This window comes from Lactuca virosa, chromosome 5 (genome assembly GCF_052849685.1).
Source record: "Lactuca virosa cultivar CGN04683 chromosome 5, Lactuca_virosa_CGN04683_v6, whole genome shotgun sequence".
NCBI lineage: Eukaryota > Viridiplantae > Streptophyta > Magnoliopsida > Asterales > Asteraceae > Lactuca > Lactuca virosa.
The window spans coordinates 252,652,078-252,658,077 of record NC_136430.1 but is presented as its reverse complement, the minus strand read 5'-3'; positions in this window follow the sequence as shown (position 1 = coordinate 252,658,077).

Genomic DNA, 6,000 nt, shown 5'->3' with positions numbered 1-6,000 from the left:
AAAACAGTTTTTATCAATAAAATCCGAATTTTATGTATATATGGTGATTATCCTGGCCAAAATAGAAGATAATTGTCAAAATTTAGATAATCTTTTGTTTTATTAGATAAAGATTGATTATTTGTAATTTAGATTTGAATTATTTAAATTCTAATCCCAAATGTTTTGAAAAGTTTAAAAACTTGCCCTCAAGTTTTGGAATTTAAAAGTTGATTAAAAGTTTGATTTTGAAATGTTAAATTCTAAAACCCTCGCATTTTGACAAGTTCAAATTACACCCTTATGGTTTTGTTAATTAATTAAAGTGTATAATTAAAAGAGAGTTAATAAATCCATAAAGTTTTGGTTTACATTTAATTAAATTAAAAGTATAATTTATTAAATTAGACCACCTAGTATTTTAAAAGTGTAAAATACACCCTATACTATGTGTATATGACATTAAAAGTCTAATATTATATATGTATAAGTAAACAGCCAGTCTTACCGTTAGTAGGCCTCATTCACGAAGCTGGTCTATAAGGGGTGTTTAAGGAAATTGCCTATAATATGGCGATTGAATGGGTATCCACTCTTACCCACCGCACTCTTGACTACATGCTTTTACAAATTCCCAAATTCTAGTTACTTTAGGCAAAATGTGAAATTGTATGCTAATCTATGGAATTACACTTCGTACCCTTGTCAAACGTTAGTGGAGCGTGTGTGGTTAACCGGCACACTAATTTGGGATTGACATTGGTGGCGAAGGGTGGCTCGGTGTTTATCGTAGATCAATGGAGCGTGTGTGGCTAACCGGCACATTGATTAGGTGATAGTAGCATTGGGTGCACCACGTGATTCGCACGGTTATTCACATCTTGTTTGTGATCCTTGGCATCCCAGTCGCAAACCTGAAGGGCATAATCAAGATTAAACATACCATTGAAAAGTTCAATGAATCTCAAAAGATCTAGGAGTTTCAATTCATTTAAAACTTAAATTTCTTTTTTTTTGTTTTTCATGGTGGAAATTGGTAAATCGTCATTTACCTACCTTCAAATATTCTGCAACTAGATTACGACATCCCTCTTCTAGGTTGTAGAGTATTGTGTTGGATCCTAGCCTTGATGTTTCGTTTGGGTGTTACATCAAGGATTCTAATCAACTTGACTTGAATTTCTCCCGTTTTGTAGATGTCTGAATCTAACAATGGTCTTCCCAAATCCATTGGAACAAGCTTTCCAAATGAAGATGACGTTCCAAGATACGATCAAGGAAATGAGAGTCATGCTTCACTTCCTCCACCTCCTCAAATTGTTCTCCCTAACCCACAAGTTCGAAGGCTTGAAAAGTTCAAGCTCACTCAAGCCCTTTTGGAAAGTAAACACGAAGATGGGAAACTTGTGTGTGCACATGTCTTAGAGATAAAGTCACACATTGACAGGTTAAGGATGTTGGGTGTCGAGATTTCAGGCGAGTTGGCTGTTGACTGGGTTCTTCAGTCACTTCCTGATTCATATAGTGAGTTCGTAAGAGAGTACTATACGATGGTTCACGACGTGACTCTCATTGATTTGACCTATTTGCTTATTGCTGCTGAATCAGCGATGATTTGGCGCACTGGTCAAGTAAACTTCATTGGTCGATCAAACTCCCATACTTCATTGGACACTGGCTACATTGGAAGTCCAGAAAAGACTGAGATTGTCCCTTGCTATGTACCAAAGGAGTCCATTTGCTTTTACTACCAAGAGAAGGGGCATTGGAGACGAAGTTGCCCTAGCTACCTGAGAGATCTAAGAGATGGGAGAGTCAAGACGTATGGCTCTACTTCAGGTAAAATCCACCATCTAACTCTTTTAAATTCCTATTCTAGATTCCTAATACATGATGTGATAAGATTACATTTTGATGTTTTGTAGGATCGAAGAAAAGAGAGGAAGCTTAAGGGAAGAAGTGAGCTGAATCTAATCGTGAAGAAATGGATTTCGATCGCATTGCTTGAAGATTGGATTCTTGAGCTACTACTTGGAGTTAGAATAGATTGCTTAGGAATATGTAATAGCATAGTTTTCAGTTGAATTGCGTTGTAAGGACAAATTTTTCCGCAATAAAATAAAATTTGATTTTATCTTATTTATTTATCCTTGCAATGGCGTGTATGAAAAATTGATGTTTGAATATATCTATTATTAGCAATGATGGATTTAATTCTTGATTATGTTATTTGTGGAAATGTCGAAAATTTACCAAATAGGGAGAGTTTCTCATCGCCCAAGTTTCAATTGGACAGAAACTTGGAATCATACAACCTGGTTGCGTGATGAATGAGAAACTTCATACTTGGAAATTAGACTAATTCTTTGACAAAGTGTCAAGTGAAGGACTAGGAGATCGAGTACACTAGGTTGTGCGTTGATCAAGTCCACCACAAGAGTGATAAAGATATTCGTCATGGTTTACTAAAGTTTAGTAAATATGATTACACTTATAAGATTAAGTGTAATTCTGAGTTGATTGAAAGAGTTTCAATGAATAGCAGAACGAATAAGAAGAATCAAGTAGGCAGAAAGATAAAAGTTTCTCTATTCTAAGAAGAAGGGAGAGTACCTTTTATTGTGTTTTATGATAAGTATTAATGATTAAGAACCATATCTCAATTGATCCTCTAAGTGAGTCTTAGTACATTTGTATGTCTCAGAAGAGGAATCGAGAATTGTGAAAAATGGTTAAATCAAGAAGTCAGTCATACTTCGTTCCAAAATCAAGTCTTAGAGTCATACTCTAAGATTGTGACTTGAGTGACAAGTCTTAAGATGGTTTATGACACTCATAAAATGTGGAATTTGGAAAAGTTTTCATATTCTTGCACATTTGAAATTGGTAAGTTGTGATGTCTTGGATAAGTCAAAGACCAACTAAGACCAATTGTGTGAAGTGTTAAGCTTGATAAGAAGCTACACTAACTCTTGAATATTTGTTTGTCAAGAAATGTTTCTTGACAAGAGAACCTTATATGTCAAGGAGTCAGTGGGAGTCTTAATGGTCTTGAAAAGTTTCAAGAGTAAATCAAGAATAAACCTAATTGATCATCACTAGCGCACGACTTGAGGTTTGTAACCTATCGTGGATGACATAATTTTGTTTTCTGCGCCATTCTAGTTAAGCTAATTATGCATCTGAGTTCTATGAGTTCTCATTTGTATGCATAAAGGCAAGCACCTTGATCAATGGAAGGTACATTGATATGTAAGGGTGAGTTGCTAAACTACTTGGAATACATGGTGGGCACTCGTGTTGCCATGAGGCAAGAAATCAAGATTGAGAAAGTTCAGTCCATATGTTTATGGATTTGTCGCAAACCTTCGTTTTGGCAAATTCACATGGATAGGAACACATACACCATAAAATCTAAGTGACATAAGGTTTCCCTCCTTCATGAAAATGATTGTGAGGAAATGCTTTCACTAAGAGAGATTTTAAGAAGATAGCAATTGTGAAAATTGTATTCTCAAATTCGATTATGATTACGGAATCCCTCTTCATAGTTCGAATTGTGAGATTTGGCAATTAGTCTGAACATTTGGGACTTAGTAACATAAGTTCTGAATTTGTCTAGACACACATATGAGTTTTCTAAGGCAAAGGTGTATGAGTTTAAGAAGCTTAGATAAAGGCTTATCAAAGCATCAAGTATTAGAAATATGAACTTAAGGAATTCAATAAGCATTGTTCTCTGGAAGTTCAGCTGTTTTCTGAATACATGTCAAAGCTAGTGGGAGCATAAGTGTTATGCTGGTAAGAAAATAATCATCATGATAGTGGGAGCATGATTATTATGGTAAGTATTACAAGTTAGCGATATTAATTATAGAAAACAAGAGTTATACTTTGCAAAGTCGCAAGGGTTGAAATATTGTTTTGCTATAATTAAGGGAGAGAATATTATACTTCGTTTCAATATCTAAAGCTTAGATTGAGAAATTTTAATAAATTTAGTCAAACGATACATAGTGTGTTCTCAAATTTCGATTATGATTACGGCATCCCTCTTCATAGTTCGAATTGTGAGAACGTGATACATAAAATATTATGGCAGAAGATTGATAAAGTATCATATCTTTATGTAAGACATTATGCATCGTGTCCCATACGCTTAGGGTATGGGATCGATTGCAAATGCTATAATATTTGATCATTCTAAAATTTTCCAAATTCCTAGGGCATTAAGAGGGAAAAGGGACTAGAACTGGATTTGACTAAAATAATTAAACAACTATCAAAGGACGATCTAAGGTTCGCCAAGGATTTGTTGCTTGTGAGTAGTTGGAAGTATAGTATTGGATGGACCATATCGACATTATGATGAATAGATAAGATTCTATTTAGAATGAGTTGTCATATGGCAAATATGGAAATGTTTCCATATTGGGAGTTGGAAATTGATAATTTATGTCTAGATTAGAAAACTTTATGCAAAAGGATGTTCAAAGGAATGTAATTTGAGTGAGAGACATCACATCTATAGAATTGTTTGTAACAATTTCTGATAGAGACCTTGTAATTTCATTAGCCAAGTCCTAGTGACTTTTGTGCTATGACTTTGCGAAAGGATCGTTGCATAAAATGTTAGAATCTAACGTATTCTAGTAGTGGCAAGAACCTTGTGTTCTTACACTAACGATGAGGATTAGGAATTGTGAAATGAGCATCATTGGAAAAGTTTTCAATTGATCTATTTCACAAAGCATGGACCATAGGAAACAAAGTGTGCATGCTTGGAGCATGGGACAATTATTGTTGTAATTCAAGTAATAAGTTGATTTTCTGAAACAGTAAGCAATGAATAATGAGTAATCAATATGGAGTTTAAATAAAAGTGTTTTATTTACGCTCAAAAGTTTTGGGGCCATATAGGATTAAGTATTATCGTTGTGTTTCATTTTGCATGTTTTGACTTCTAGAATAACTGGGTTATTCGAACCTCCACAGTCGGTCATACGTTGGAAGTAGGTATGAAGGAAGACTGTCATGAATCTGTCTGTAGATTGTCTAAGTGTTTGGACATAGCACAAGTTTGCTGCAGAGTTCATGAGTGCTTTAATAAGATTAGAGTATTGGATCAAACCCACGCTCACTTGAATCACTTCATGGTTTTTATCATGAGTAATTGTGAGACGATAACATTGTATATTCTTGAAACCGAGACGTGTGAGTTGTTATTTGTTGGTCGGTTGCGCATTGATAATAAGAAAACGCACCAGTAACTTGGTGTTATAAAACTTATTGTTGTGCGTGATTCGATCAGTAAATGCAAGCGAGCATTTGAGTCGAAGTTTATCCATTCCTTTTACCCAAACTTGGGATAAAAGCGATATCTGTGGGCCCCTTGATGATTTAGTGATGACACCCTAAGCGCTTGGCCAAGCCGGGACTAAGTTGATGTGTTCAATTGTAGTCTGTTGTCAGTCATCATAAATCAGAAGTCGGGAAACAGTATAGAGAGAATGATCGAAATTCATGTCTTCTGTCTATACGATATCTTGAGAATGGAGGAATATATGATCCCTTATCTAAAGGACACGCGTATCTGATAAGATCAGAGTTGACATCGGCTTTTGAAAGCTACCATTGCTGATTAGGTTCTGAAGTCATGCAAAATAGTTATTAGACTTATCCAAGTGGGAGACTGTTGGATTAGTGTCTAAGTCCATAACTATTTTGGTATGTACTTGACCCGATTATGAGCATGGTCCTTTTGGGTTGCCTTCACCATAACAATATGTAGGATGAATTAAGGAGAGAAAGGTTTAATTATGATTTATTAATATATTATAAGAATAATATATTAAAGGAGAAATCATAATGTTTAATTGATATTAGTCAAGAATTGTGACAACCTGAAAAATTTTTGCTTTTAAAACTCAGCCAGTCAGCTCAGTTGAGTGTCAGGGTCATTTCTGCTATCATTTAGCCTCGTTTGGAGTCCGTTTAAAGGTCCAAAGGTCAGTACATTCA